The sequence below is a fragment of the Boleophthalmus pectinirostris genome, unplaced genomic scaffold (genome assembly GCF_026225935.1).
Source record: "Boleophthalmus pectinirostris isolate CB_2022bp ecotype Guang Dong unplaced genomic scaffold, ASM2622593v1 HiC_scaffold_16, whole genome shotgun sequence".
In the NCBI taxonomy this organism is placed as follows: Eukaryota; Metazoa; Chordata; class Actinopteri; order Gobiiformes; family Gobiidae; genus Boleophthalmus; species Boleophthalmus pectinirostris.
Window position 1 is genome coordinate 25,116,038 of NW_026571095.1, and position 20,447 is coordinate 25,136,484.

General features: G+C 40.8%; 1 long non-coding RNA gene across 1 annotated transcript; it reads right to left on the reverse strand.

The window, feature by feature from the left end:
- Window positions 1-7,542: 7,542 nt before the first annotated feature.
- On the reverse strand, window positions 7,543-8,307 carry LOC129408426 (uncharacterized). The gene is made up of 3 exons (XR_008631929.1): window positions 8,008-8,307; window positions 7,693-7,822; window positions 7,543-7,614 (listed from the first exon to the last, which is right to left on the reverse strand). It is a non-coding gene; the product is annotated as an uncharacterized LOC129408426 (long non-coding RNA).
- Window positions 8,308-20,447: the final 12,140 nt, after the last annotated feature.

Consider the following 20,447-nt stretch of genomic DNA (forward strand, 5'->3'; position numbering starts at 1 on the left):
ACACGTGTTAGGTACCGCAAGGCAAATTTGAGGGGAGTCTGCGTGAGAGGTTGATAGATGTCTTTATAGGTCTCTGTTTGAATTGGGTACACGTTTTTCTCTCTTCTGATTGCACTTCTGAGGAATTATACTTCATTACAGTACAAATATTGGTGGTTTTCAAGTTCTACTGTGATTATGTCCTACTGTCAGAGAGTGATAAGAGCCAGAGCACTTCTGTACTAAAGTATACTCAGTATTAGGGGTGTGCAAAAATACTGAAATACTGATATATTGTATCGTGATAAGACAGTATCAGTATTGTGGGCTGCTGTATTGATATGTATTGATCCCCAAAAATGTTTTTTACTAGTTATTTTGTTACAGCGCTACAGTTTTGTTGCTTGTTGCTCGTTTATGCAACACATTTTACCCTAGGCAAATTTGAGTTTGGAGCCCTCATTATGCACTGTTTTTTTTTTTTTTCTTTTTTTAAGTTTTGTTTTGTTTTTAAAATATATTTATTGCCTATTTTTCCCCTTTGATCCGGAGACATACACATCTCTATTTATTTGAATTATGATGGATTGGAAACTTGTCTTATTAGTCATGTCGCCTACTAGATAACCAGAGCTGAAAGTAGTTTTATTTTTTTGCTAGTACAAATACATTTTTGTTTAGATCCCTCATTTAATGTCATAATGAGATAAAATCTAATTGCTCTGAGGCCTTGGCCATTCGTGGCACTGAGAGCAATTGGTTGGGGGCCCCTCCAGGTTTTGGGGCCCTAGGCAGCTGCCTACTTTTGCCTAATGGTAGCGCCGCCTCTGTGTTTTATATTAACTTTGCACAAGAAGTGGTTTAAGAAAAAGACTTTTAGTATCACAGGCAGGATTTAGCTTTTATTTTTTATTGAACAGTATCAAATCGAACTGAAATATATCATATTGAATCGTACTGAATTGTAAGCTCACTGTATTGAAATATGTATCGTATCGTGGCCTGTGTATCGAGGTATGTATCATATAGGCAACTTCTGAATGATACCCAGTTCTGCTCAGTACTGTTTTTGAGCTATTTTTTAAGCGATATTGTAATTTTTAAGACAAAATAATAGTATGTGTTTATTATACCATGTGATCTTACACTATTTGGGATAAAACTCAAGTTGAAAGGGTCCAATTTTATCCAGTTATGTGATCCCCCCAGTATACTTGAATATTATGGATTTAACTATCCAAATCTCTTGGTACGATATTATCACGATATGCATCTCACAGTATGATATTTATTGCAATATTTTTTTTGAGAGGCTAATATAATTGTAGATAGGACACTTTTTGCTTTTAAAATACCTTGACATGATTGTAGTGTGAATTATTACTGTCATAATCCGAAGAATTCAAGTAAAGAACATATTTCTTCATGTTGTCTACATTGAAATGAATCACGGGATATGTAGTTCTCTATGTTTATAAGCTGTTGCTACTATAAAACCATGCATTTAAGCAAATGAGTTTGTAATTCAATATATTGTGACAGTCCATGATATTATTGTGAGACTTTTGACAATACAATATCACAATATTTTGATTATTTTTACATCCCTATTTAATATGAATATCTCTTTTTGATATTTTAGCATTGGTTATTATCAGATTTTCGATACTTTTGACAACTCATATTTGCAATGAACCATTTTAATTGGTAAATTGACGAATATTAAACCTGATAATTTTATTAGTGACTAAACAGGGGTCTCCAACCTGTAGCTCAGGAGCTACCAGTAGCTCTCCACCCCTTTCCAAGTAGCTCACCAAAGGATTTCTGAATTATACATACTGTGCTTAATGGTTCAAATTTGATAAACGACCATTGTATAACTTTTGATGCCTAACTTTGTACACTAATAAACAGATAAAGGTTTGTGTTTTATAGGAATCAAACTATTCCTCATCTAAAGCTTTCCTATGCTCAATTTCTTGTAACCTTTAAAAAAAAAAAAAAGGTAGTTCTTTGGCATAGAAAAAGGTTGGAGACCCCTGCTCTAGAACAAGCCCTCAGGACAGTTTTTGTTGGCCCTTAATCCTCCTGATGAATGGGCCCAAATGATAACAGACAAAACATTTTACTACAAATGTAAGTGATTCTTCCATTATTACTCAAAGACGTCACATTGCATCGTGATTTAGACCTAAGACTGCTGTCCCAAGGCTTATCAACGCTATGGAAATTGTGCCAATGTGAATGACTCACTGTATCGACCCCAGTGTGTGGCCCTCCGCTTCAAGTATTTCAAGTATGATTCAATATGCTGTGAATAAAGTTTGGACACCTCTGCTCTACAACTTGCTATTATGAAATATTTTTGTCTTATAAAATGTTGTTGGTGCAATCTGAAACCCAGCAAGGCTCCAGATAATGAGAGGAAACTTATCTAAAACATTTCTCTATGTTTTGGTCAACATGGATCTGGATTAGACCGGTGAATGAATTTTTTTTCTAATACAATTTTTATAATATGCAAAGTAGTATTTGTAATATATATTTTTAGCTTCTGTAATAAAGTAATGGGGACTTTTTTACTTAAGAAATCAATTACATGTCAATTTGTTTTACAACATTTGTAACTAAAACTTGAACTCCCTAAATAATTCCATGTTTTTTATGTTCTGAAAAGGACCAAGCACCATCCTGTCTTCAGGCGTGTACAGTGCCCTGTTGTTCCCGCACTGTAACACACACACAAATCTCTCTCTCTCTCTCTTTCACTCTCTCCATCTCTCCAGTCTCTCTCTTCACCGCCCTCCATCTCTCCCTCTGTCGCTTCCTCTCAATCCCTTTATCTAGTTCTCATCCTCTTTTTCTATCTTTCCCTCTCTTTCAGTCTATTCTCTCTCCTTCCTTCCTTCTCTCTCACTCCCTCTCTCTCATCTCTCCTTCTATTGCTTCCTCTCAATCCCTTCATCTATTTCTCTTCCTCTCTCTCCCTCTCTTTCAGTCGTTTCTCTCTTTCTTTCTCCCCACTCTCAGTTTCTCTCACTCCCTCTGTCCATCTGTCCTTCCTCCTCTGTCTCTCTCTGCCTCTCACTCCCTCTCTTCACATTTCTTCCCTCTCTACCTCTCTGTCTCGCACTATCTCTTTTTCTCCTTCCCCATCTTTCCCTTCTCTCCATCTTTCCCTCTATCGCTCTCTCACTCCCTCTACCCATCTCTCCTTACGTCTCCCAATCTCTCTCACATCCTCGCTCCTTCCCTCTCTTCTTCCCTTTCTATCTCTCTCTCACTCCCCCTCTTTCCCCTCCCCTTCTCTCCATCACTCCATCACTCCCTCTACCCCCCCACTCACTCCCTCTACCCATCCCTCTTCCTGTCTCGCTATCTCTTTCTCTCTCCCTCTCTCAAGTTCTCTTATTCCATCTCTCTCTCAATCTCTCTCCTTCCCTCTCTCCTTCCCTCCCTCTCTTTCTCAATCTCTCTCCTTCCCTCTCTCTCTTTCCCTCTCTCCTTCCTTTCTTCTCTCTCAGTCTCTCTTATTCCATCTCTCTCTCAGTCTCTCTCCTTCCCTCTCTCTCTTTCCCGCTCTCCTTCCTGTCCTCTCTCTCTCAGGCTCTTATTCTGTCTCTCTCTCAATCTCTCTCCTTCCCTCTCTCTCTCTTCCTTTCTCATTCCCTCCGTCTCTCTCTCAATCTCTTATTCCATCTCTTTCTCCATCTCTCTCACTTCCTCTCACGCTCTCTTCTCCCTCTTCCCCTCTCTCTCTCTCTCGTTCCCCCTCTTTCCCTCGTCTCTCTTTCCTCTCTCTCCCTCTCCTCGTCTCTCTTTCCTCTCTCTCTCTCTCCTCGTCTCTCTTTCCTCTCTCTCCCTCTCCTCGTCTCTCTTTCCTCTCTCTCCCTCTCCTCGTCTCTCTTTCCTCTCTCTCTCCTCTCTCTCTCTCTCCTCTCTCTCTCTCTCTCTCCTCTCCTCTCCTCTCTCTCCTTTCCTCTCTCTCCCTCTCCTCGTCTCTCTTTCCTCTCTCTCCCTCTCCTCGTCTCTCCCTCTCCTCGTCTCTCTTTCCTCTCTCTCCCTCTCCTCGTCTCTCTTTCCTCTCTCTCCCTCTCTCCGTCTCTCTTTCCTCTCTCTCCCTCTCCTCGTCTCTCTTTCCTCTCTCTCCTCTCTCCTCGTCTCTCTTTCCTCTCTCTCTCTCTCTCTCTCTCTCTCCTCGTCTCTCTTTCCTCTCTCTCCCTCTCCTCGTCTCTCTTTCCTCTCTCTCCCTCTCCTCGTCTCTCTTTCCTCTCTCTCTCTCTCTCTCTCCTCGTCTCTCTTCTCTCCTCTCTCTCCCTCTCCTCGTCTCTCTTTCCTCTCTCTCCCTCTCCTCGTCTCTCTTTCCTCTCTCTCCCTCTCCTCGTCTCTCTTTCCTCTCTCTCCCTCTCCTCGTCTCTCTTTCCTCTCTCTCCCTCTCCTCGTCTCTCCTCTCTCCTCTCTCTCCTCTCTCTCTCGTCTCTCTTTCCTCTCTCTCCTCTCCTCGTCTCTCTCTCTCTCTCCTCTCTCTCTCTCCTCTCTCTCTCTTCCTCGTCTCTCTTTCCTCTCTCTCCCTCTCCTCGTCTCTCTTTCCTCTCTCTCCCTCTCCTCGTCTCTCTTTCCTCTCTCTCCCTCTCTCCTGCTCTCTCTTTCCTCTCGTCCCTGTGGGCATCGCGGGTCAGAGTTCAAAATGTCAGCACAATAAAATCCACAAAGCCTCTTGAAATCACATCATAGCGCGGGGGAAGCCTCTGTGTGTCCTCTGCCCCGTCACAGAGTCTGTTCCTGGGCTCGGAGAGGAGACCCTTCACCCCTGCTCCTCTCCTCCCTGGAGCCTCACACAACCACCACCATGGAGAGAGAGAGTTTTTTTTCTTTCTTTTTTTCTGTTTGAGGTGCATTGATGGTGGAAGAGAGGAACGTATAACCCTCTCCCTCCCTCTCTCACCATCTCGCTTTCTGTAAATCTCTCCCTCTAAATCTCCCTCTCACTCCCTCTATCCATCGCTCTTTGTCTCTCTACCGCATTCCATTTTCCCTTCACTCTCTCTTTCTCTCCCCCCTCTCAATCTCTCTCACTCCCTCTATCCAGCTCTCTTCCTCTCTCTATCTCAGTCTCTCTCACTTCCTCTCTCCTCCCCTCCCTGTCTCTCAATCTCTCTCACTTCCTCTCTCTCCTTTTCTCCCCACCCCTCCCTCTCTTACTCCCTCTCACAATTTCCTCTTCGCTCTCTCTTTCTCTCCCCCTCTCTCTCCCTCTCTCTCACTCCCTCTCTCCATCTCTCCCCCTTCTCTCTCTCCCTCTATCTCTCTTACTTCCTCTCTCCTTCCATCTCTCTCTTTTTCTCCCCCTCTCTCTATCTATCTCCCCATCTCTTCTTCCCTCTCTTTCTCAATCTCCCTCACTTCATCTCTCCTTCCACCTCTCTTTTTCTCACCCCTCCTCTCTCTCTCCCTCTCTCTCACTTTCTTTCTCTTTTTCTCTCCCCCTCTCTCGCTCAATATCTCCCTCCCTCCCTCCGTCTCCCTCCCTCTCTTACTCTCACTCCCTCTATCCATTGCTCTTCCTCTCTCTAGCTCTTTCTCTTCCTTCCTCCATTTCCCCTTTTCTCTCTCTTTCAATCCCCTCACAATCTCTCTCACTCGCTCTGTCCAGCTCTCTTCCTCTCTTTATCTCTTTCTTCCTCTCTCCTTCCATCTCTCTCTTTTTCTCCCCCCCCCCTCAATCTTGCTCACTCCCTCTCTCCATCTCTCATTCCCTCTCTCCATCTCTTCCTCTAAATTTCCCTCTTAATTGCTCCATGCATCCTCCGTCTCTCCCTCTCTTTCTCCCCTTTTCCTCTCAATCTCCCTCTCTCCCTCTCTCCATCTCTCCCTTCACCCCTGCCTCCTCTCTTCTCCCGGAGCCCGCCACAACCAAAGGGATGGAGTGAGTTTTTCTTTTTTTTTTTTTTCTGTTTGAGGTGCATTGATGGCGGGAGAGAGGAATGTACCGTGCCCTGGCTTTAATCATCCGTGACCCCCCTGTGCATGTTGGGGGGAGGTTGCCATGGAGATCGTGTGTGTTTCAGAGGGACAGGTACAAGAGGAAGACGTGGTGAGAAGATCAAGAGTCGCTCAAACTGTGAAAAGGAAGAGAGACGCGTCGAGGTGGATTTTTGGTCGTCATGTGAGCGGTCTCCTGACTTTCAGCCATGTTAGAAAGCTCCCACCTCCTCAAAAACACAACCAGAGATGTGTTTTGTTTCATTCACACATGTTTGAGTAATCCTTTATTATTAGTCTGTTTACATCTCCAAATCTCAAAATGCTCAGTTCCACCTTATGATGTCATGAAGCTATAGTTAACAGCTTCCTTTTTTACCTTTCGTTCAGTTGAGCTTGACAATTCCAGAGTTGAAATAATCCAAATGATTCTAGTGAAGGTGTATAGAGTTTAAAAACACAGTGGAGCGCTTCCTCGTTGACCACATCATGACATCACAAGGTGGAACAGAGCCTAAATGTACAGGGTTTGGGTGTTAAACATGTGTGAATGAAACACAACAAAACTCTGGTTGTGTTTTTGATGAGGAAACAACATTATAACATAAATCAGAAAACAACATAATACAGACTCTTTAAATATTATTGTTTTATACAGAGGTGGGGCCTGGGAGTCATGACTTGGACTCGAGTCAGGCTCAAGTCAGTATTTTTAGGACTTGAGACTTGACTTGATAAAATGGACTAAGACTTGGGACTCAACTTGGACTTGCAGGTCACTGACTTGGGACTTGACTCAGACTTGAGGCCTGTGACTTGAAAAGATTTGATGCTTCTACTAAAAAAAATATTGTTTTAGAAATTACTTTTTTCTTTACAGTTGATCAATGCGGTGCTTCATTTTATAGGAACAAACTGGAACATGTCGCAGGATGTAACTAAAGTACTATGAGATGGTATCCTCAAATGTACTACAGTAATATACACTATTATACACTAATATACTCTAATATACACTAATCTACACTCATATGCACACTGAAAAAAAAAGTTGCTGGATTTGCGTAAAAAAGTTATGGACAGCGGTTGCATGCAATAAAATTATGTTTAGGCTTTGAAACTTTTTTCGATCCCCTCTACACATATTTTTCTCGGAACATGAACATCACTTTTTCATGTTGATGAAATTTGAACAAATCATGCTGAATATGCATATTTATCTTATGGTACCTTATCATGAAATGTATAAGTATGTATAATTTAATTTAATTGATCTAATTCTGTAAAAGAATACAAAAACAGTCTTTAGTTTTCCACTGTATTGTCTTAAACAGAATCAAACACAAAGAGAGCACAGGGACAGAGATACACAGTTTGGAGCTGGACAGTGTGAAGATTTATTCCAGTGAAGATGTTCTGGTCTCTGTGAACACAGGAATAACACATGATGATCACATTCTGATGATCTACTCTGTTGTACATGTTTAAATACACTTATAGCAATTATTACTACAATAATGGACCAGAACAGAAGAACAAGAACATTAGAACTGTATCTGCAGAAACAAAACTCACCATGTGCTGCTTTTGTTCCTCTAAACACAGTAACAGGGAGGGCATCTGGTATAAAGTCTCCTAATGCCACATCACCTTGTACAAGTACGATAACAGTTTCAATAGGAAGTTCATTTTGAAAAATTTTAAAATAATTTTAGTTGGTTTACTTACTTTGTTCATCTGTGGTCTGTGTTTTGTTGGTTCTCAAACATCTTCCTTTTTTCTGAAACATCAACTATAACATTCATGAACTTCCCCACAGCTCCAGCAGAGCTCTGGATGTCACTCTTTGTAGACGACTCTGGAACAAACACATTCAAATCTTAGTACAACTGTCACACTCTTGTAGATGGACAGTCAAAAACAATTTGTTTCAAGCTGTCCTTACATTAACTCTAATTTCAAATAAAACACCACAAACATGTTTTAACAATGACGACATTCTAGGCCGGAGAAGCACATAATAAAATCTTTGAAAAGTCTTACCTCCAGATCAGCTCTCATAATCCTCCTGCTCCACACTGTGTGTCTCTGCTCATCTAACTGTCCTGTGTCCTGTTACATTTGAATTTTCCCTCCAAAAGTTTTGGGGAGGAGAATTCCAGAGGGAGGAGCCTCACCAGAGATTATAATAAAGTCATGTTTCCTCAGTCTGATTAAAACATGCAGGTCTCACATCGGCCACAATCAAGCGATGTTTGTAAGATTTAAACATGCTTGACAGAGAAACGTAAAAAAGTGATGTTATTGTTGTCAAATTTGTTTTTGCAATTTGAGCAACCCCTCTCGGACCGTTTTTTTAGTGCACTAATCTACACTAATATGCACTAATATACACTAATGTACACTCACATGCACTAATGTACACTAATCTACACTAATCTGCACTCATATACACTAATATACAATAATCTACACTAATATACACTCATATGCACTAATATACACTAATATACAATAATCTACACTAATATACACTCATATACACTAATATACACTAATATACAGTAAAACAGAGGGAAATACATAGAGCAGGATCCTTCATGGCAACTGTAATTAAGCACTTTTAAATCTGAATTCTTTCTATTCTGAATATTAATAATTCACACTAAGATCTTATCAAGACATTTAAAATTTGCATTTCTTATATAAATACTCATACTGTGTAGAAATAAATCATTTACTTTAAAAATTCAAATAAACTGCAAAAATCTCTGAAACTATTAACTTTTTAAATTTGGGCTTTTTGAAGACTTAAAGACTTGAAATAAATCATTTACTTTAAAATTCAAATAAACTGCAAAAATCTAAGCTATATTTGGTACTTTGGTTTAAAGACTTGAAATGACTTGAAGCTCATAGCAGACGACTTGGACTTGACTTGGACTTATGGTCCAGTGACTCGAGACTCGACTTGGACTTGCCTGTATTTGACCTGAGACTTGACTCGGACTTGAGGTCAAAGACTTGAGACTTGCTTGAGATTCACAAAGCGACGACTTGGTCTCACCGAAATTTGATGATTTTTGGTGAAACACGTTTAAATGTTTTAATTTATTATTCGCATTATTAGCACATTTAATCAGAGACGTCTCCAGAGATGAGGCACAACTTGGCAGCCACATTAATTCATTTTTATATTTTTTTTTAAAGGCAAGATTATAATTACTGCATGCAATTAGAATGGGAATTAATATAACCTTTCTTTAAAATTCACATTCCACTTTCACCATACTAGTTTTTCCGTACTATACCAATATTCACATTCTATCTGTTATGCAGTAGTTGTCATTATTAATATTTTAAGATCTATAGCAAATTCATCATCTTGGCTCAAGCGCGATGTCCCACAGTATGGCATTAAACACATTTATATCTTGCATTAGAAAATACATTGGAAAACATGCACTCTCACTGTGACTCTGCCTCTCCACAAACTTGACCTGTAACTTGGGCTGGTGGCGTCACTTGCTTGTTTCCATGGAGATGCATACACACTATAAGCTATATTTTACTGTCATACTGTGGAACATTTGAGGCAAAGCAATAACATCGCCATAGAGACAAGAAGAAAAGTGACTTACTGCACCGTTAATTCAAAAAAAGTTTCATAATGTATTTTCATATGATATAATTACATCAGATTCTTTACTAACTTCTTTACAAATAGACTTAACAATCCTAACCTTGTATTTCTATTTAAAACTCACTAACTATTCAACTATTTTTCCGAGGGACAGATTGTTTGGAGAGTTCTGGGTCAGATAGATGCACAACACATTACCATTTATAAAACTGTTTGGTGTCACACAAAATATCTAGATCTGTTTCTGCTCGGTTTGATTTGTGTGAAAAATAAAATACCAGAGAGAGATTATCAACATTACTACAATTACTGTGCAAAACTATCAGTGTTTGGACCAGTATTAAACCACGACTAGACCAGGACCAACCAAGTCTGTGTCTGGATGATCATGGAAGTAAACCAGGACTAAACCAGGACTAAACCAGGAGTAAACCATGGAGTAAACCAGGAGTAAACAAGGACTAAATCAGGACTAAACCAAAACTAAATCTGAACTAAACCAGGGCAATCCCAGAATTAAACCAGGACAAAACCAAAACTAAACCAAAACAAAACAAGAACTAAACCAAGACTAAACCAAAACTAAATGAGAACTAAACCAGGACTAAACCAGAACTAAACCAAAGGCGGCAGTAGCTCAGTTGGTAGAGCATTCGTCCACTGATCTAAAGGTTGGCGGTTTGAATCCAGCTCTCAACATAAACATCACAGGTTGGCTGGTGTGATTCCAGCTCCCACAGATGAATGCTGTTGTTGCCCCCTTGGGCAAGACACTTAACCCACCTTGCCCACAGTGTCTGCGTACACTGGTGTGTGAGTGGGTGAGTAGTTCCTTGTTGTAAAGTGCTTTGAAGGTGGAAAAGCGCTATAAAAAAATGTGACCATTTACCATTACCATAAGCCAGAATTAAACCAGGACTAAATCAGGACTAAATCAAAACTAAGCCAGGAATAAACCAGGACTAAACTACGACTAAATCAGAATTAACCCAGAATTAAACCAGAACTAAATCAAAACTAAATGGGGACTAAACCAAAACTAAAGCAGAACTAAACCAGGTCTAAACCACTAAACTAGAACAAAACCAGGACTAAACCAGGAACAAAGACTAACCCAAGAAACAAGAAAAAAACTAAAACTATTATATTTTTAGGCCTTAAATTGAATAGGCCTGACCAGTCTGTTTTAAAAGGCTCCGAGGACAAACTGTGACTGACATGTGGGCACAGATACAGCTGTCCATCAACAGTATTTCCTCTTCTATTTGATTTGCTTCATAATTAAATGTGAGTTCCTGTGCCGCTGACAAACTTCACTCAGTCACAGAGAAAAGTTGATTGCGTCACGTCGTAATTGGTCCTCGCCCTTTATCATCGGGAGGGGGAGACATTTTGATGTGACACCGGCGCAGAGTTTGACTGGGTCGTTACTGCACATAAAAGTCTGAGTGTACCAGCTCCGTGTGACAGCATCAGCTCACGATGTGCCAAGACACGACGAGGAGAGAGGGAGAGACGGAGAGATGGAGAGAGGGAGAGATCGGGGGGAGAGGTGGAGAGATCATGGAGGAGGGGGAGAGGGGAAGAGATCAGGGAAAGAGAGGGGAGAGGAGAGGGAGAGATCAGGGAGGATGGAGAGATCGGGGGAGGGGGACAGATGGAGAGATCAGAGGGAGAGTAGGAAATCGGGGGGAGGGTAGGAGAAAGGGAGAGATGGAGAGATCGGGGAGAGGGAGAGATAGAGAGATCAGGGGGAGGGGAGAGAGGAAGAAATCAGGTGGAGGGCAGGAGAAAGGGGGAGATGGAGAGCTCAGGGGGAGGACAGGAGAGAAGGAGAGATCACAGGGAAGAGCAGGAGAGAGGGAGGGGGATCGGGGGAGGGCAGGAGAAAGGGAGAGATGGAGATTTAGCGAGATCAGGGGGAGAGATGGAGAGATCTGGGGGAAGGCAGGAGAAAGATAGAGATGGAGAGATTAGAGGGGGAGGGCAGGAGAAAGGGTGAGATGGAGTGATCAAATGGATGGCAGAAGAAAGGAAGAGATGAGAGATCAGGGGGAGAGCAGGATGGAGGGAGAGATGGAGAGATCAAGTAGGAAGGGAGAGGAGAGGGAGAGATGCAGAGATCAAGGGAAGAAAGAGAGGAGAGGGAGGCAAGGCAGGAGAGAGGGAGAGATGGATAGATCAGGGGAAGCAAGGGAGACGAGAGGGAGAGATCAGGGGAAGAAAGAGAGCAGAGGGGAGGCAAAGCAGGAGAGAGGGAGAGATTGAGTGAATGGAGAGAGAAAGAGAGGAGAGGCAGGAGAGAGGAGAGATGGAGCAATCCAGGGAAGAGAAGGAGGGGAGATGGAGAAACTGGGAGAAGAAAGAGAGGTGAGGCAAGGCAGGACAAAGGGCGAGATCAGGGGGAGGGCAGGAGAGGGTTAGAAATGGAGAGATTGAGGGAGCAGGAGAGATGGAGAGATCAGGGGGAGAGAGGGAGGACAGGCAGGGGAGAACAAGGAGAGATGGGGGGCAGGAGAGAGGGAGAGATCGGAAGAAAATGAGACGAGGCAAGGCAGGAGGGATGGAGAGTTCAGGGGAAGGAGAGAGGGAGAGATTGAGAGACAGGAGATAGATGGGAAGATCAGGGGGAGAGAGGGAGGAGAAAGGAAAGAGAAAAGAGAGAGCTCGAGGGGCAGGAGAGAGGGAGAGGTGGAAATCAGTCGGAGAGGAGTGAGAGACAGGCGGGAGAGATGAAGGAGAGAGATGGAGAGATCAGGGGGAAGAGAAGTTGGTAGAGGAGAGGGAGAGACAGAGAGTTCAGGGGGCGGGTATGAGAGAGGGAGAGATGGTGAGATCAGGGGCAGAGAGGGAGGAGAGGTGAGAGAGAAAAGGGAGAGCTCGAGGGGCAGGAGAGAGGGAGAGATGAGTAATCGGGGGAGAGAAAGAGGACACAGGCAGGAGAAATGGAGAGATCAGGGGAAGAGAGGTAGAAAAGAGAGAGATATGCAGAGATCGGGGAAAGAAAAGGAGGCGAGGCAAGGCAGGAGAGAGGGAGAGATGGAGAGATCAGGGGGAGAGAGGAGAGGCAGGAGAGAACAGGGAGAAAGGAGGGGCAGGACAAGGGAGAGATCTCTTTCCCCGCCCTTTCTCTCTGTCTCTTTTTCTCTCACTCCTGACTTTCTCCCCCTCTCTCGGCGGTATTGTGGGTGGCGTACTTCCTCCTCTGCGGGTACACAGTAGTACAGGACTGCACCTCTCGAGCGCCGAGGTGGGCACGGGCCGGGGCACAGACCGGAGCAGCGGGGGGCCTTGAGAGAGGCGGGCGCGGTGCCAGTCTAACCTCGGGCTCTACCGCATCCTCCTCGTGATGGATGGAACGTGTCAGCGTGGGGCAGGGAGACCAATCCACTCATCAGCGCTACCTGTTCACACAGAGGAGGAGATAAGAGCGGCGTGTTCACGACAAGGCCGAGGCTCCGTCTGACAGCAAGATGGAGGAGCGCACTCTTACTTTATACACAAGATATCTGGAGTTTAACATTTTTAAGAATTACAAATAATTAGACCTAACCTATTAAGACTTAGGATACGTCAGCACGATAAAAGTCCTGGATTTTTTTTGTGGGTTGAAAAAAATTCTCATCCACACGGTCGGTTCAATAAATATTCACATCCAAACAACAAGGGAGCACTGAGTGAAAACGATGTGATACATATGCCACACCTGTTGTATGTGGTGCTGTAAACAGGATACAGCCAGAGCCACTGGACACACAACACTACAAAGAGCACATGCACATAGAGTCCTTCCTCTTCCGCAACAAACACAAGAAGAAGATGATGTTGGCGATGAAAGGGTCGCAACGCCATCCTTTTCCAAAAGCTGCGGTTTGGCGCTGGCGTTCTCAGATTTCTCCACTCTGGAACCCATTTTCGAAAAACATCATGTTTGCCCACTCGAAATGCTGGCTCCATGTAGACAAAAGGCCAAAACGAATAAAAACTTCACAGTTTCAACCAAAAAACGTTGGCGTATCTACACCACCTTAGACAAACTATTGATCCACAAGGGAAATTATTTGGCCACAGTTGCTCACACATCACAATAAATATGATAACAAAGAGCAAAAATATAAATGGTAATAATCCTAAAACAATTCTAAGTCAAGTAGCAAAAATAAAAAGAGAGGGTGAAATAAGGTCTGTGACATATTAGTGTCATAAGAACCATCTTGCACTTTGAGGAGCTCAGGGACCGGCCTCCAGCTGGTGCCCAGAGTCAAGACTAAACACGAGGAGTCAGCATTTCACTTTCATGCAGCTAAAACCTGGAACAGTCTTCGTGAACATGTGAGACAGGACTCTACTTTGACTCGGTTAAATCCAGACTCAAAATGCTTCTGTTTAGCTGCATAAGACTGAAAGGTTTTCATTTTTCAGTCTGCATTCTTCTTTCTCTTCTCTCTCATTTGATGTCTCTCTCTCCTTTTAATTTTATGATGAGTATTTATGTTTTGATTTGTTTCTATTGTGATTTTAATGTATCTCTTATTCTGTAAAACACTTTGAATTACCTTGTGCTGTACAAATAAACTTGCCTTGCCAAGGTATAATTACTGCATATAAATGTATATGTCACAGTTCTGCCTTTTGTTTACTTGTTTTCCCCAATCCAGTCCATTTCTCAGTCGGTTCCGGTCCTCCTTTGCCACCTTCCTCCTTTCCCTACAGGTGCCGCTCATTCTGTAATCAGCCCAGGCCCAGTCTATATATACTCCCTCTGCTCCCTCAGTCTTTGCCAGATTGTTGACCTGTTAAGACAGACATTCAAGCTCTGAAAACCTGAAATCCCTGTATCCCCTGAATCTGTTCTGTTTGTGACTTCTCCAATTCTGTGTTTCCCTGTTTGTTGTCCCTGTTCCTGTGTTCACTCCCAGTTAATTTCTTACTAGTGTATTTCCCAGTCTTGGAGGATATTTCCGTTCACATTTTATATCATATATTCCTCTGTTATATTTTCAGTCTGAGTTTCCATTATTACATTCCCTGTTATAGGACACTTTCTGTTATTTAAATAAGACTTTGTTTGCCTGAGTACTTGTGTTGCATTTGAGTCCAATTTACCTGCGTGATAGTATAAGTACAAGAAATAATAAAAATATAGAAATATAGCAATACAAATATCAGAAATATAGTCATACAAATATAGTAATAATATTTTTTGCATTTGTAGTACTTTGGCATGATCAAGTAATTGTTTTGTTTTTATAAAGTTCTGAAAAAGTAAATGAAAAAGCGAGTTTAGTGGTGGGATAAGACCTGCTATAGTGAATTGAAAGTGCCGACGGTGTTTTTGATATAATTCATGTGAAACAGCTCTCTATTTTGACTCACGGAGATTATAGACACATTTATATTTAATGACAGACCAACAGTGAGACACACAGAACTCTTTTCAGTGTTTACTATTGCTTGCATTGTGTTACCATGGTAACTCCTAAACATTTCACCATTACAGATACATGCAGAACACCCCCAGCATGGAGTCACAAGTATCAATATTACAATTAAGCCATTCCTGAAAATAAGGAAGACGTTATGAGGGTTAGCGCTGGCATAATGAACAGTATAATTTCTGAGAGAACCTTATTTGTTCTTCAAACTTGTATATCCATAGCAGCTTCAGACTTGTTCTAAAAGCAGACACAGCACCTTAGATGATCTTCTGACTTGTTGCAATAGCAAGTAGAAGACCTTGTATGACCTTCTGACTTGTTTTTAATAGCAGAGGACCTTGTATCGTCTTCAGACTTATCTCAGTAGGTGATAGAGAACTTACGCTTCAATTTTGTCCCTCATGCAACTCAAACAATGTAAAGTGATTTTCAACATACTTCCTTTTTTTATTACTATGTGGCCTTTTTTCTGCGTAATCCTTCAATCGTCATCAATGTTCCAGAGTGATCTAGTATTTCCCAAGCTTTTTTTTTTTTTTTTTTTTTGTCTGGGGACCCATATTTTAAAGTCACAAACCTCCACAATCCAAGTCAATTGACATTATTCGTAAATCACAAAATGAAGGTGGATTTGATCGTTATTTAACTTTAAAGAGGATATTTTATTGCTGTCTCTCTGAACAATTAGTAGTTTTAAACAATGAAAAACAGTAATTGAACCAGCAATAAAACTTATCTACAAGTCGCCAATTTGGACATTAAACGTAAACCATTTCTTTTTCTTTTCAACATTCAATTGAACCAGCAATATTGGAACAAAAAAGTCAATAAAATAATTTAAAAAAGATTAGAAATTATACAAAATATGTCTCAACATTTCAACCTACATGCAGATTGTGACAAAAAATCTCTTCGGGAAACAATGTACTAGTTTATGTGCTCTTATATTTGTTCTGATAAACCTCAAGATCTTTCTTAAACTATTCAAAAAAGGTTCATGTTGGTTCTGTGAATGTGACTTTTTGAATATTTTTAGTATTGATTAGTACAGACATGTCAAACTCAGGCCCGGGACCAAATTTGGTCAAATATAATTATATTTGGCCTGTGAGATTGTCTCAGATATGTGTTAGAGCTGCCCACCGGCTACAGATAGATTATAGAGACATTATTTATTAAAAATTGTGTAATTATTTTATATTATACTTGTTCTGGATTCAATGTTTAAGCAAAACTATTATTAAACATTTATTTTAATAACATTACATATTTCAAAAGAGGAGAAAACATGCAGATGTTGCTGAAATTTTTCAATAAATATTTAGTTTGGCCCATGACTTAGTCCCTGTTTTTAATTTTGGCCCCCTGTGAATTTGAGTTTGATTAGTATTAGTATTAGTATCTTATTTTCAATACTTTTGACAACTTTAATTCCTCTACCTTCTATACTGAGTTGCTGTTTGACATCATTTCAGTTCATCCTGATGTATATATAGATTAAAACCCAAATTAAAAATGCACTATGTAACTTTTCCGCGTGTGAAAGTATAAAAGTTGAAGTAGTAAGTTTGAAGTAAGAAGCGTGTGTGAATAGCTAAAGGAGCCTCATTTGGTCTTGTTATACTTTGAACCATGGGTAGTGAAAGTGATAGCTCTGGTTTTGACTTGTCTGTCCGTGGAGAGTTCTACCTCTTGACATTTATTTGGTTCGGCGTGCCAAAAAGTCCTCCTGCTCGCGGAGTTTCTTTCAGCGCGTGTTTTGACAAGGTTTACTCTGACAGAAGTGCAAAGGAGAGGGGGGGATTGGCTGAAAAGAAGATCGGCGTTTAAAGAGACAGTCCACACGTTATATTGAGTTAATGTTTGTGATTGCACATAAGTTAACGTCGCTGTCTGACCCGCTCATGGTGATTGTGGCGTGAATAGGCTTAGGTGAGGTTGATAGCGTGTTTTTGAAGTAGCCGTCAACTGGTCTGATTGTGGATTCGTGGTGTTTTGACATTTATATTGCTCTTAGAATCATACCGCTGGCTTTATAGTTTGTTTGCTTTAGGGTTGCCATGTTAGAATCTGATGTATTTACAGCTAAAGAGTGAACAAAAAATGCCTCAAGTATACCTCTACATCCACTTCCCATTCATTCTGTTTTTGATTTACATGCAGGTTAGGAATCTAAAAATATTTAAGTTATTCAGATTTTTCGGTAAAACTTAGACTTAAAGCTTCCACCTGTAAGTTTATTAAATATTTTAGCAGCAGATGTCAGATGTGGCTCTCCTCTCCTGGTCTTTGCTCAGATTTACCTGTGATTTCTGGTTTTCACACCAAAGCTGCACATCAGACAGCAGTAACACAGGCGACATCTAGTGGTGATATGTGACAGTACAACAGGGCTGTATGGGTCAAACAATACAGGCTGAACGTCTTTTATTTACATTTACATTTCATCTTGTTTTTGGTTGCAAGTTGGACATTTCTTCGACTTATATGTTACTTTGAATAAAATATGTTACTTTAAAGCTACCATCCATATTTAGACTCGACCAGGTTGCATTTTCATATACCACATATCACCACTAGGAGCTATCTATGTTACTGCTGTCTGATGTGCCGGCTTTGGTGACAGAAGAAGACCAGAGGCTATGGGTGAGTCTGACTCAAACCCCGGCAGGCAGCCGGATGGTAACTGTCACTGAATTCAGTTTGAAACTATTTCAATAAAATAGACTAAATACTTTACTACAGTTATGGTTTATTGATCTCAGTATAGCCAAGTAGTGTTACTTAATGCATTATTTTATTTATTTTTTTTTCAGAACATATTTGAAATATTTTGTGAAAATTACAGTATAGCCAAGTTTTTTTTGTTTTTTTTTTGTTTTTTTTTTCCTCTGGTGGAAATGCAACCAGAGAATTCAATGATCACTGATGCAATTCCACCCTCAAACTCTTTGGCGAAAGTAGACCTATTGCTTTAACTGGGAGAAGAAACAGACCTGTGGAATTTTTTTGTTTGTTTGTTTGTTTGTTTTTTACTGTCTATGCTTGCATTTGCACCGCACTGAATTAATCATTTGTGTGCTTGGATGTACCTTGTACTTGGTCCCTGAATGTAACATGTGGCCCATTAATGGCCCCTGTTTCCACCACTGTCCCTCAGTCAGTTATGTAAAAAAATATTTTCAAATAATACCTGATGGTATTATAGAAACAAGCAGGCAGTGTTGGGAAGGTTACTTTTAAAATGTATTCCCCTACAGATAACAGATTACACACCCCAAAATGTAGTTTGTAACATAATCCATTAAATTACTTAAAGTGAGTAACGTAATCTGAATACTTTGGATTACTTGGTTTGCTGTAGAGAAGCAAAGACTCAGACATCTTCACATAAGATGTTTTGTCTTCTAAAAGAAAATAAAAAGCCCAGTCTTTACTCAGCCAAATTAAAAATATTATTGATAGAAGAGGAGGAGACACGGTCCGCACAGCATGGTTTAGTCCTGTTAAATTCTGTTTGAGACATAGTTAGACCTGGTTTAGTCCTGGTTTAGTCTTGGTTTAGATCTGGTTTAGATCTGGTTTAGACCTGGTTTAGACCTGGTTTAGACCTGGTTTTAGACCTGGTATGGACCTGGTTTAGTCCTGGTTTAGTCTTGGTTTAGTCCTGGTTTAGACGTGGTTTAGTCTGGGTTTAGTCTGGTTTAGTTTTGGTTTAGACGTGGTTTAGTCTGGTTTAGATCTGGTTTAGACCTGGTTTAGACCTGGTTTAGATGGTTTAGACCTGGTTTAGTCTTGGTTTAGACCTGGTTTAGACCTGGTTTAGTCTTGGTTTATTCCCGGTTTAGACCTGGTATGGACCTGGTTTAGTCCTGGTTTAGTTTTGGTTTAGTCCTGGTTTAGACGTGGTTTAGTCTGGGTTTAGTCTTGGTTTAGTTTCGGTTTAGACGTGGTTTAGTCTTGGTTTAGTTCTGGTTTAGATCTGGTTTAGACTTGGTTTTAGATCTGGTTTAAACCTGGTTTAGTCCTGAAAAAAAAAAGAAAAAGGGATATAGCTGAAAATGTGAAAACAGGAAAATACCTCTATGTAATCCATTTATTTCAACCAAGTAACTGTAATCTAATTACCACTCACTTAAACAGTAACTGTAACCGAATACAATATAATAATTTGTACTCTGATTACGTAACTCTAGTACATGCCATCTGTTACTCCACCAACACTGCAAGCAGGTGACGGACCCCCATCCTAAAAGTTACATAGTGCACTTTTAAGAGTAGAGTAAGTCTATAAGAGTAACCAAAACTTTTACTCAAGTATTCCAATAAGAAAATACTTGAGTCAGAGTGAAAGTATGCCTCTAGAGTAACTGAGTACCAGCCTCTTCTGCCTAAACATCAATTAGCCTGAGACTGCGCTGCCAGAGCCGTGTGTTCCTCCGATACATCAGCCTATTTGTGTTTGTCATGTCGCGGGCAAGTCATTATTTCCAACATGGCGTCTGACAAGGTAGTCCCTGACCCCGTCCTAATCTAGCGCTGATGGAGAGGATGCGTTTGGTGCCAATGTTTAGTGCGTATTGATTTAGCGGGTTAGCACACACTGTCAGCGGCGGCTAAGGTTTGCTATCTGTGTTTGTGTGTGGAAATGCTTGGCTAGCTGTGCACTCACCCGTGGATAATCTACTTTTCATGGAGGTTAGCACGTCAGAGGGTTCAGGGACAAGCTCGGAGCAGAGTGCACAGCGGAGGGGAAGAAATAAGAATTGCAAAATGTAGTTTTTGCACATTATGCATTGGTGAATATGTCAGCAGTGTGTGATAATAGTCTGAGTGTTACTGTGTTTCTGAGCAGAGAGTACTTATCACTGGAAAATACATGTTTAATGATGAATATTATTTCCCCTTTTGTGTAAAATTGTGAAAACTTGAATTCATTTTTGTCTTGAGTTTTAGATAGGGTTGAGTGATATGACGAAAAATAAAATAAACAATAATAATAAAACGAATGAATGAATTAAAGCAGAACTAAGTAACATTGATTGAGCTCCTCCTGCAGCTCCTTTGAGTCAATAAATACACTATCAGGGATCAGGCTCTCTTTTTCTTTTTTGCTTGTCTCTTTTTTTTTTTCTTTTTTCTGTTGAAATAAGGGACATACAAAAACATGCAATGTGGGCAAATATAACTAAAGAGCCAGTGTTTCTCACTGCTCTCTCTTCAGGTTGTGTCGGTCATATTGCATCGCTGGTTTTCTGCGTGTTTCCTGAAACAGCATGGGGAGAGGAACGTTTCAAATACTTCAAAAATACTGAAACATCACAGGGACTTACAGCAATGTTTAATTACATAAAATGTTACCTAGTTCATAAATTGCTAGACTCGTTTTAAGCATTTCTGCG